This window comes from Mastomys coucha, unplaced genomic scaffold, assembly GCF_008632895.1.
Source record: "Mastomys coucha isolate ucsf_1 unplaced genomic scaffold, UCSF_Mcou_1 pScaffold20, whole genome shotgun sequence".
Lineage (NCBI taxonomy): Eukaryota > Metazoa > Chordata > Mammalia > Rodentia > Muridae > Mastomys > Mastomys coucha.
The window spans coordinates 99243402-99255851 of record NW_022196903.1 but is presented as its reverse complement, the minus strand read 5'-3'; the positions used below and the strand labels follow the sequence as shown (position 1 = coordinate 99255851).

Sequence of the window (12450 nt, the reverse complement as noted above, 5' to 3'; positions counted from 1 at the left end):
TTATGTCTTTCTTAAGGTCCTGTATCATCATCATGAGAAGTGATTTTATATCTGAATCTTGCTTTTCCCGTGTGTCCAGGACTTGCTATGGTGGGAGTATTGGGTTCTGATGATGCCAAGTAACCTTGGATTGTGTTGCTTATATCCTTACCCTTGCCATGCATCATCTGATTATCTCTAGTGCTACCTGCCCTTGCTAAATCTGACTAGAGCCTGTCCTACCTGTGATCCTGGTTATGTCAGAACTCCTCAGAGTCAAGCTGTCTCCGTGATCCTGTGATTCTGGGATCCTGTGATCCTGTGCTTCTTAGAGCCCCTGGGAGTGGAGCTTCCTCTGGGTGTTTTGGGACTGGTTGCAGAGTTTGTACCCAAGGTCTGCTCAGGGCACCAGCCAGCCCAGACAGACTGGAAGCAAAAGGAACCACTGGGCTGGAGGGGTTCTTGTGTTGCCAGGGTCCTGCTGGTCCCAGTTACTCCCGGTGTGGGGAAAGATGTTGTGTCCTCCTCACCTCTGATCCTGGGTGTGTTAGAGCACCTGGGAGTGGAGCTTCCTCTGGGTGTTGTGGGACTGGCTTCAGAGCTTGCACCCAAGGTCTGCTCAGGGCACCAGCCCAGACAGAGTGGCCCAATCTTAATTATTAGAACATGGTTTTGTCATGGAACCTGTCTCACAGCTAATATATTAGCTAGGCTAGCTGACTAGTGATCTGCATACATTACCCCAAACACTAGAGTTACAGGTCTGTTCTCCCATGTCTGGCTTTTCAATTAATTACTTAATTAATTAATTATCTAATTAATTAACTCACTTGCTATCTGAAACACAGCTTCCCTTCAGTCCTCTCCTCTCAGTCCTTCTCTCTCACCTTCCCTCCTCCCATGCCCCCTTTTCTCCTCAGAGAAGGGGAGGCCTCCCATGCATATCAACTATTCTTGGCATATCAAGTTGCAGTAGGACCAGGGACATCTCCAATTGTGGCTAGAGAAGTCAGGCCAGTTAAGTGAAAGGGACCCAAAGGCAGGCAACTAGCCAGAGACAGCCCCTGCTCTTGCTATATTAGGAGTCCCACATGAGGACCCACTTGCCCAAATAATATAACTACAGAAGGTCTAAGTCAGTCCCATGGATGCGTTCTGTTTGATGATTTATTCAGGATTAAAGGAGGCAGAGAGATCAGAGAGACACCACAAGAAAAGTTACAGAATTAACTAATGGTCTGGTACCATAATGGCTGAGAAACATGTTTGGTTTTTCCATGTTATTCTTTATCAGAATTCTGATAATCATTGCTGTACAAGGCAATCACCTTATCGATAGACATTTCCCAAGACTTGATATGTGTATTGTGTATGTAAATATTTATAATTAATTTTTGAAATGTAAGATATGTAAAATTCATTATTATTGTTGTTATTGTTGTTGCTGTTATTAATTTTTCTTCCATAAGATAGGATTTTTAAGTGGATCCACTGTATGCAGGAACAATGAAGGCATTTTTTAAGGTTTGCATTAAGTTAGCCATTTTGTTGCTGGGAATGAGACTATATATAATACCTGGCAATCATAGGACCAAGGATCTGTTTATGGCAAAGCCTTCATCCAGGATATTAGAAAATGTTCTAATTGCTGTGGGGTGAATACTGCAACTTTTATTTATTTATTTTTTTGGTTTTTCGAGACAGGGTTTCTCTCTGTAACCCCGGCTGTCCTGGTACTCACTATGTAGACCAGGCTGGCCTCGAACTCGGAAATCCGCCTGCCTCCGCCTCCCAAGTGCTAGGATTAAAGGCGTGCGCCACCACCGCCCGGCTGAATACTGCAACTTTTAAATGGAAGAAACTGCAGCCTCTGCTTTCATGGTCTTCCTCTGGTAGACAAATGTAACTTTAGCTACTACAGTATTTAAAACTTGTGTTATTTAAAGTCCTTTTTGGTGTAATAGAAATAAGGAAGGGAAATTCCATGCAAAGTAAAATGAATATGGAATGGTAAATACAATTCATATCTGTTTTTTCCACTCAGGAGCCTCAACAACCTACTCAGAAAGAGCCACATCCATTTTTCATACTTCATGAAACAGCATCACATGGCTTCTAAGACAAGGTCAAGATACTGAAACCTACCCTTTCTTTTCAGTAAGAACCTATGACGATTGCTTCCTTTAGATCAGCATGAGGAATCTGATTCTCTTACACCAAGCTGCAGAAATTTCTAGTTGAGCTCTGGCCAAATTTCACCTGTGAGAAATGTCAACAATTCCAAATGAATCTGAAAAAAGAAAAAAAGAAAAGAAAAAAAAATGATGTTTCTAGTTCTTGATGTAAATAAACTGGGAAGAAAAAGAGGCAATTATATTTAAAATAAAATAAAAAAAAGTTGTTCCAGTTGAGGTTGTAGAGCAGAAGATGGAAGAAATATTTTCAATAACTTTCTTGAATTATTTTTGTAGTCTATGATGAATTTCCAACAAATGTAAGTGCTGTATAGAAAGACCAAGATCTCCATTTGCAGTTCCACCTTAAAGGTAAAGGAGAAATACACAGAGGATGAGAAAGATGAAAACTCTAAATCTGGCTGCGGACAAAAAGAGCATTTTTTTTTTTCCAGCTGGAGAAAAACCTCGTAATAAGTAGAGACAATGAGATTTGTGAGGCATGTGACAAATGGTACAGAAGATGGGAGAGGGGAAATAAAGTGAAGACGACAGCAACTTTGGAACTGATTGGACAAAAATAAAATCACTTTCAACGTGTGTCCCCCACATACTGATCCTCAGGCTGATTTATCTGATCACATCTGACAATAATACAAATGGAAGATGTCCAGCCATTCTCAAGGTACATCTTCTGTCAGAAAATTAAACAACCAACTTCTACATCAGGGGGAGATAGCCAGCTGAACAGAGAGAGCAATGAAGCAAGCCTGTCTTGCACTATTTCCTCTAGACTATATAAATCCTGAACTGTTTCAAAGTGCAACTCCACAGCCTGAAATAGTTGACACTCAAGATTCTATCCCAGAGGGTAAATGTTGCAAATCAAAATCAAATAAATATTGCAGAAAGAACTTGAGCATAAGGTGCCCAGAACCTTCTCTGGGTCAATGCCTTGCCACTAAAGCCTTTAACATAAATGTTGTATAATGTGTCTAGGTTTTTTTTTTCTTCTTCTTTTTCCATTTTAATGTGTGTGGGCATGGGTGGGGTGGGGTACACATGTTTGTTTACATGCTCACATGTCTACAGGGTATGGGTATGGTGTGGTATGCATGTGTTTGATTGTTTGTATGTATACAGCAACATGGCCATGTGGTTATTCAAGTGAAGTGCTGAGGTGAATGTCAAGAATCATCCTTGAACCCTTTACCACCTCTTTCATTGAGGTGGAGTTTCTCAGTCAAAGCAAGAGCTCACCAATATGGCTAGTTGCTTTAGTGAGCCTGTTCTGGAATTTCTGGAGCACCATAGCCACTCAGCATTTATGCGAGTTCCTGGGTTCTGAACTCCAGTCCTCAGATTTGTGCAGTAAGTATTTAACCACGGTCTCCTCACCACAGTCACATCACCAGTGATTTTTAAAACTAAGCATGGTAGTGCATGTCAGTAATTCCAGCATGCGGGAGCAGATACAGGTTAACCACTGCAAAGCTGAAGCCAGCCTGGCTTATATAGCAAGGTCCTGTTTCAAGAAACACACAAGGCTACACTGTACCACTTTAAATAGAAATATCATCTGACTTTACAATAACAGTGGCAATAGTAGTAGTAGTAATAGTAGTAGTAATACATGTTTCACTAAGATGTAGATGCCTCAAAGGAACTTTTTTTTTTTACTAAGTATATATTAGGAAAGCCCACACATACTACTTTAACATTTAATTGGCTTACTTTAACCTTAATTTATCAAAATAAATACTGTATAAATGTTCTAACTATAAATGATTACCCTGAGTCACTACAGAGTAAAATATATCACTAAAAAGGGATAAGCGTTGTTAAATGGGAGGATTTGAAAGGAGGAAGGAGAAGAGGAAATTATGTAAGTATATATAATTTTAAAAATAATATACAGAAAACCATGTAGGAAACATTAGGAATTTTTCTCTGACTCTAAAGAGAGTGCAATCATCTTCTTGGTGAAGTATAATTTCTTTCAATTTTTCATCGAATGTTGGAGAACATGCTACAGAATGTTTTGTAAATAAGTGATAACCTAAGTCCATAATGCACCATCCTAATATCAGGCACTGATGTAAGTTATGCTTCCTTCTTAATTCAAAAGCAATAAGTCTATAGCAAAAATTCACCTGCAGGTCCACTCTCAAGTCCTTTGCAGGGGCTAAGTCTTCAGTTTCTGTGTGGTTTCATTCCCACTGCTTCAGGCACTTTCAAGAATTATTTTACATTGTAGTTGACTTTATTATCTCTTTTCTTTTTTTATTGTCTCTTTTCTTTAAATAGGATCTTACTCTGTAATCGATGTAGCTCAGGCTACTCCAGCTTTATGTGTTGGATCTTGTAAATTCCTGATTTCATTATATTTTCGTTATGCTCTGGTTTTCTCTGTTGCTTGCTATATACTTAATAAACTCATTCATTTGAAACTAAAGTCACAACTACTATAGACTGTTTATTTTGGTTTTGAACTCATGATACTGCTGCTTCTATCACTTAAATATTGAAGTTAAGGACTCCACAATCATACTTGGTATATGACATATATATTTTTAAAACCCTGTTTTTACAATTATTTCATTTTATGTACATGATTGATTTATCTGAATATACATAGGTGCATGTACCATGCACATGCAGTGACCATGGAAATGGTAAATCCCTGGACATGGACTTATTGATACCAGTGAGTCTCAATGTCAGTGCTGGAAAACTAATCTGGGTCCTTGCAAAAGAAACCAGTGATTTTGCCCACCCAGCTAAATCTCCAGCCTTGTATATTCGAATATTAAAGAATATTCTCAAGTAAGTATTCTGGAATTTTTAAATATGTCTGGCGTAATGGCTCCATGTATAAGAGTGTTTGAAAACCAGAGCTCCAATGTCAGCCTCCACAGAAGAAACCAGGTATCCTACCACCCATCTAATTGCTACTCTGAGGAATGAATGGTTGGAAAACTACAGGGTCAGAGCCTTGCTAGCCTAAGCCAATAAAACTGGAACGTTATGTTCAGTAGAAACTCTGCCTCAATGAACAAGCAAAGACTGAAAAGGACAAGAAGACACAGTGGTCTCTTCTTGTGTCTTCCTGAATGTACACGAGTAAATAAACCTTTATAATTTAAAAAACACGTGCTTAGTAATTTTCATAATCTAATGGGAGAAATCCTCAATGGTTGATCATTTTGTATTCTCTGGAAAGTAAAACATTGGTAGTACACAAATATTTTCATTATCCCATACACAGATATGATACATATTGAATGAATGATAAATTTTTGATGAAGGAAGTTGGAAGGTAATTGTCTCGTGGATAGTAGGTTCACCAACATGATAACATGATACAAAACAAATGTGACCATATCTGATGATTAAACAGATAGAAAAACACCATTCTCCAGTAGTTCAGCCATATTAATATTTTATCCTAAATACAAAATTTCATCCAGATACTACTTAAGATTCCCTATAAGTGACTAGGAAGTAACTTTTTACATGCTCACTGGAAAGATAAACTAAATATCCCTTCTAATATTCAATGACGACACTGAAAAAAATCAGAAAGTAATAAGATATTATCTATCAACTATGCAAAAATAATTGAAGATGTTAAATTAATAAATCTTGGCACATATGATCAAACTGACTTCATTAGCAATAAAAAGTTACATTCTACTTCAAATAAGTACTCTAATTAATCAAAAATTACTGACTACAGCTCATTGGAAGCAAGTTTATCACAGGAGAGATAAAGGAAACTCCTGACTTAAGTAAACCAGGTGTTGGGCTGATGGCTGTTTTGTTTTGTTTTGTTGACTAAAACATGTGTTGTAACGATATGATTTCTGATGTTGTCTCAAAATTTAAGCCACCAATGGCCATATATGTATGAAAGTATGAAACAGTACTACTTTCCTATGGAGCTTTCAATGGTACAGCTAACTATATAGAGCAGCAGGAAACATCAAATTAACAGTGATTTATACTGCTCAGAATAACTATGTCAATTCTAGCTATGTTTTCTCTTCTTTTTATATAGTATTTGTTCTTCTTTTGTGACTATAATAGTCTCTAATGGGAATGTATTTCAAAGCTAGGTGTCATGTTTTAAAAAGGAAGCAAGACGAAACCTTTTTCAAATCAGTCTGGCTTTGTCTAATCTGATTTTTTTTTTTTTTTTTTTTTGAGACATGGTTTCTCTGTAGAGCCCTGGCTCTTCTGGAACTCTCTCTGTAGAGCAGGCTGGCCTTGAACTCAGAAATCCACCTGCCTCTGCCACCTGGCAGAGGCAGTCAAATTACTTTAGCATCAAATGTGACTCTTAGGGGGAATATATACTTGAAAAACTTGAGTATACCTCCTTTCTTAATGTTGACTTTTTTTGCAGTTGGGATTCTAAATAATTACCTATGTAAAATACAATATGGGATTAAAGTGTACACACAATAATACATTGTAAAGTAAAGTACAAGTGTTATTAGAGTTGGAATTATTGTCCTTTTAAAACAGCTAATCTGGGATCCAACTCAAGTGGAGGCCCCAAGGCCTGACATTATTACTGAGGCTATGGTGTGCTAACAAAAAGTGGCCTATCATGACTGCCCTCTGAAAAACACAACAAACAGCTGAAAGAGTCAGATGCAGATATTCACACCCAACTGATGGTCAGAAGCTGCTGATCCCTGTGGTTGAATTAGGGAAAATCTGGAAGAAGCTAAGGAGGAGGGCAACCCTGTAGGAGGACCAGCAGTCTCAACCAACCTAGACCCCCAAGATCTATCAAACATTGGGCCACTAACCAGGCAGCATACACCAGCTGATATGAAGCCCCAAACACATATACATAGGACTTTCAAGTCTGGGTTCAGTCAGAGAAGATGCACCTAACCCTCAAGAGACAGGAGGCCCCAGGGAGTGGGGAGGTCTGGTGGCGTGGGGGATACAGGGTGTGGACATCCTCATGGAGATGGAGGGAGGAAGTATGGAATATGGAACAGTCAGAGGGTGGACCCAGAGAGGGATAAAATCTGGACTGTAAAGATAGAGTAAATAAAATTTAGATAAAAAACCCATCTAACCTTTCACTTCCAATGAATCATTTTAATGTGTTTTGTTTTTGTTATGTTGTCTACTTTTATGTAATAAAGATCATATAGTCTATGCAAAAGCAACCAAAGTGAGAGACAAGAGATTGTTTTTATTTTTAATTAACAAAAATTTTAATAAGATATAAAAGAAATGTTTAATAAATATCTACAAATTATATTAATAAAGCAACAATATCTCAGAAGTCATATGGAAAAATGAATTAAATATTAGCTTAAATTTTGAATAATTTTATAGAAACTCCTTTGAAAATAAATTCTGCTTTATATCTTTCTGAAAGTATCACATTAAAGAAGGCTGAAAGAAGCTGAAGAGAAGGGCGATCCTGTAGGAGGACCAGCAATCTCAACTACTCTGGAACCCCAAAGATCTCTCAAACACTGGACCACAAAACAGACAGTGTACACCAGCTGATATGAGGTCCCCAAAACACATACAGTAGAGGATTTAGAGGTAAGGTGGGGTGGCAGGTGGGGACATCCACATGAAGACAAGGGGTTGGGGTGGAGGTATGGGATGTGAAACAGTTAGAGGGTGGATGGGGGAGGGAATAAAATCTGGAGTGTAAAATAAATTTAAAAAATTAAAATGTTTTAATAAAAGATTATAAATATATTTTGGCATTCAATCATATTAGAAGAAACATTAACTTAATCATTTTACTAAAGTATTTTAATAGCTATGTCCTTATTCATGGAGTTAATGTATATCCAGCATCTATGGCATGCCAGTTAATATCACAATCCCTATGAATATAAATATAGACTTTGTAAAAATACTCCTAGTCAGATCCTGCTGTCTTACATGGGATCTGTATTTACTTAGGATAAAATAAATAAAATTTAATAAATAAAATAGAATAGTTTGTTTTTAAAGATTTAATTAATTTTAATTGTGTGTGTGTGTGTGTGTGTGTGTGTGTGTGTGTGTGTGTATGTGTGTGTGTGTTTATGCATTGGGAGGGGTGTGATTTGGGTTTGTGAACTTTAGTGAATATGTCCTCAGAGTCCAGGGGAAGAGATCAAATTCCCTGGATCTGGAGTTACAGGCAGCTTTGAGCCTCCTGACTTGGGTACTGGGAATGGAGTATTGAAAAAGCAGTATGTACTCTTGACCACACAACTGGTTCTCTAGTCATGTTTAAGCTTTTTTAATTACACAAAAATACATTGGTAAAAATAACTACATCAAACTAAACAATTGTTTGAAATGAGAAAATTGTCTCTTTTCAATTTTTAGGCTTTATGACAGAGCTTCAGTCAAGGTACCAAGTTTATCTTTTAATAGAAATCATGGTAGATAAGGAAAGGAAAGTTATGAATACTGAAAACCTTATACATTATGACCTAAAAAATAAATACTACTAAATGCAATTGAAAAAGGAGGGCCAGGGTTAAGGGTTGAGTTTAGCAATATATCTGCATAACACACTCAACGATATGGGAGAGAGCTCCAGAACCATGAAAACATGCAGATAAAAATAAAACCAGGGCAATGCATTTTAGAAACATGTCCCCACTAGAAGTTCCACAGTGTTCTAGAACTAAGATAACTAGCATTATTTCATTTCTTTGCTATTCAAGAGTCTGTAAATGTAGCACAGCGACTAACCAATGAAGAAGTGGAATGAAGAACGTAATCCCAGCCTTTCATCCTCTTTTGAAAGTGTTATCAATGACTTAGGTTATGCTAATATATATATATATGTATATATATATATGTATATATATAATGCTACAGCCTTGAAAGGTTTTTTTGTCTTCTAATGCTGCCTTCAAAAGAAGTTAGAGTGTTTAGAATCAAAAGGTGCACACATGTACACATGTATTGTGTACACACACACAGACACACACACACAGACAGGCACACACAACAGAGGAAATGTTTCTAAAAAGGTACCCACACATTCACTTGGTACACCCTTATTGTTTCTGTTCTTATTGAGTAATACTTTGGGAATATAATGCCAATGACTTATATTAGCATTCCTGGAGCAAATGTTTAATATCCTAGGTGGCCATGCTCAACTTCCCAAATGTTAATTGATTCTATTACAAATTGCTTGTGGCACATTCAAGGTGTAAGAGGGAATTAGTGCTGAGATTATAGGACAGTGACTGCATTATAAAAGTGCAGCCAGAAAGCAGGCATTCCTTTAGCTTCTTTCCTATAATATGCTGCAGGATTTTTAAAAATGGTTTTGAAAACATCCTCTTATACTCAGTAGATAATCAACAACAATATTAATATATTATAATGTAGAATATCTTGCTTTAATAAAAAGGAAAACTGGATTTCTTTTTAAATGAGTCCATTAAAATAATCTCTTTCACTAAAAATGGGAGTAAAAACAATTTAAGTTTCCATTCTAAATTACTGTGATTTATACTGATTTATTAGGTTCTGGATCCATGATCACTCTCTACTTTTGCTTTCATTTCAAACCTGGTAGGGTTATAATTTGAGCCCTATCTGTATCATTTGATGCTAGAATTGGGGACAGTGTATTCCAGACACATTTTTCATAGTGAGATATATCTGTGTCTTGATATAAATTATGGTATGACATTTAAATTTTTTGAGGGATAATTTTATTATATTTTGAACATTGGCACAGGACCTCAGCCCTGTGAAGGTTCTGTGCCCTAGTGTAGGGGAATGCCAGGGCCAAGAGTTGGGAGAGGGTATGGTGGCAGGCACAGGGAGGGGGGAAGCAACAGCGGTTTGTTCTTGTTGTTTTTGTTTGTTTGTTTGTTTGTTTTTTGGAGGTGAAGCTGGGAAAGAAGAAATTTACATGTAAATAAAGAAAATATCTAATAAAAAAAAAGAAGTCAGTTGCCTCCATTTTCTGCTACTGAGATTATCCCAAACTGTAATCTCAAAATTACAAGAATATCATAAATATAAAAGAGGAATCAGAGTAATAAATAAAGAGGTACTACTAGTGCTCTGTGAGATTGTGAAATAGATTCCAAAGATTCCTCCCACCTCATGTACAATCCACTTTGACATTTTGTTTTTACTAGGCGAGTACATTTGAATGACATGGATTTTACATATATGAAATGGTTACCTGAAGAAGATAATCTATGACTCTGGATGTTGAAAAGTGAAACATTTCTGTTTGATTGTGACCTAATAGATGAACCCTGAAATGGGGATGCTAATACTTCTGAAGACAGCAAAACCAAACTGAGAATGTCTTCTTCTTCTTCTTCTTCTTCTTCTTCTTCTTCTTCTTCTTCTTCTTCTTCTTCTTCTTCTTCTTCATGAAGCACTGCAATGAGGAACTGTACCATACTGATGGCAGGGCCACAATAACTCTGGGTGTCAACAAAATCTGGCATTGCCTGGCAAGGATATATCACAACCTCAATCACAAAGAAATGAATAATTCTAACAACCTGGGGGAGAGAGAAGGCACATCTTCACCTAGTCAAATTGAGCTTCCCCCTATGAAAATATTCCATTTTAGTCTTGGCACTGTGAAACACTGAGCAAAGGACATATAGTCACTGGAACTTCTAAGGTTATAAATGTAAAATATCAATATCCTTGTACTATATTGTATTGTACTGTATTGTATTGTATTGTATTGTATTACAGTAACCTGATATGAAGCTGTAACTTACTAGTACAGCCTTAATATCACTTATTCACTTTGCCAGGCAATGTGCTAAGATTTCTATATTTCTTTTTTATTTACTCTTCAGGATGGAGTGATACAATAAATACTATCTATCTATCTATCTGTCTATCTATCTATCTATCTATCTATCTATCTATCTATCTATCTACCTATGTCTAGTATTTGAGTGTATTACTGTGTGTTGTGAGGGTGCATGGTGCAAATGCATATGGAAGGCAGTGATCTACCTCAGGTAATGACCTATTGGTATTCATCTTTTTTTTATTTTTCAATTTTTGAGATAGGTCTCTCTGAGCTCAGATATTGTTTATAGTGGAGGACCAGCAAGCTCCAGAGATCTGCTTGTCTCTGACCTCTTCCTAGAACTGTCTTACAGACAGCTATCTCTACAGCCAACTTTTTAAAACAAACACTATTATCAATCTCAGCTTAGATGTGAAGAAGAGACTTACTAGTCCAAAAGCTCAGAATATCCACAATACAATTCACAGACCACATGAAGCTTAAGAAGAAGAAAGACCAAAGTGTAGAGGCTACAATCCTACTTAGAAGGAGGAACAAAGTAATCACAGGACATAGAGGGAGGGAAGCACCTGGGAGAGACAGGGAAGGAAGAGGTAGAAGTGGGGAAAGATCAAGTATGGGAAGAGACAGGAGAGAAGTACAGAGGGTCAGGAAAATTAATAGAAACACATAGCTGTGGAGGATGGGGAAGTGGGGTAGCTACTAGAAAGTCCCAGATGTGAGAGTTTCCTATGACCCACAGGGATGCCATTAACCAAAATACCCAACAATGGAGTGGTAGAACTTGTAGAAACCATCTCCAGTAGATAGGCACGGCCCCTACTAGTTGAGGGATGGAGCTATGCAACCATCTCAAAACTGTTAACAGAGAATTGTCCCTGTCAAACAGAAACACAGGAACAAAAAAAGGAGCAGAGACAGAAGGAAAAGCCATCCAGAGACACCTTCATCTAGGGATACTTCCCATCTGCAGACACCAAACCATGATGTCAAGAAGCACTTGCTGGGCCAGGTGGTGGCACATGCCATTAATCCCAGCATTTGGAAGACAGTGGGCATGCGGTTTTCTGAGTTTGAGGCCAGCCTGATCTACAGAGTGAGATCCAGGACAGCCAAGGCTATACAGAGAAACCCTGTCTCAGAAAAAGAAGAAGAAGAAGAAGAAGAAGAAGAAGAAGAAGAAGAAGAAGAAGAAGAAGAAGAAGAAGAACAAGAAGAAGAAGAAGAAGAACAAGAAGAACAAGAAGAAGAACAAGAACAAGAACAAGAACAAGAACAAGAACAAGAAGAACAAGAAGAAGAACAAGAACAAGAACAAGAACAAGAACAAGAACAAGAGCTTATTGACAGAAGCTTGGTATAGCTGTACAATAATATCAACTAACCAGACTTCAGAGATCCCTGGGACTAAACCACCAACCAAATAGTTGGGATTCATGGAGAGATTTATGGCTCCTGTTACATATTTAGCAGAGGATGGCCTTATCTGGCATCAAT

At 37.4% G+C, this 12450-nt stretch overlaps 1 protein-coding gene across 5 annotated transcripts in view; it reads right to left on the bottom strand.

Annotated features, from left to right (window-relative positions):
• Window positions 1-12450, bottom strand: part of Cntn4 (contactin 4) — a 975079-nt gene that overhangs the window by 816703 nt on the left and 145926 nt on the right. For 4 of the 5 annotated variants that reach the window (XM_031382788.1, XM_031382782.1, XM_031382789.1 and 1 more), the window contains exon 2: window positions 2125-2269. The exons of the other annotated variant lie outside the window; for it this stretch is intronic. The gene's annotated coding sequence lies outside the window, so the exon portion shown is untranslated. The remainder of the gene's footprint in view (window positions 1-2124; window positions 2270-12450) is intronic. 5 annotated transcript variants of the gene reach the window in all.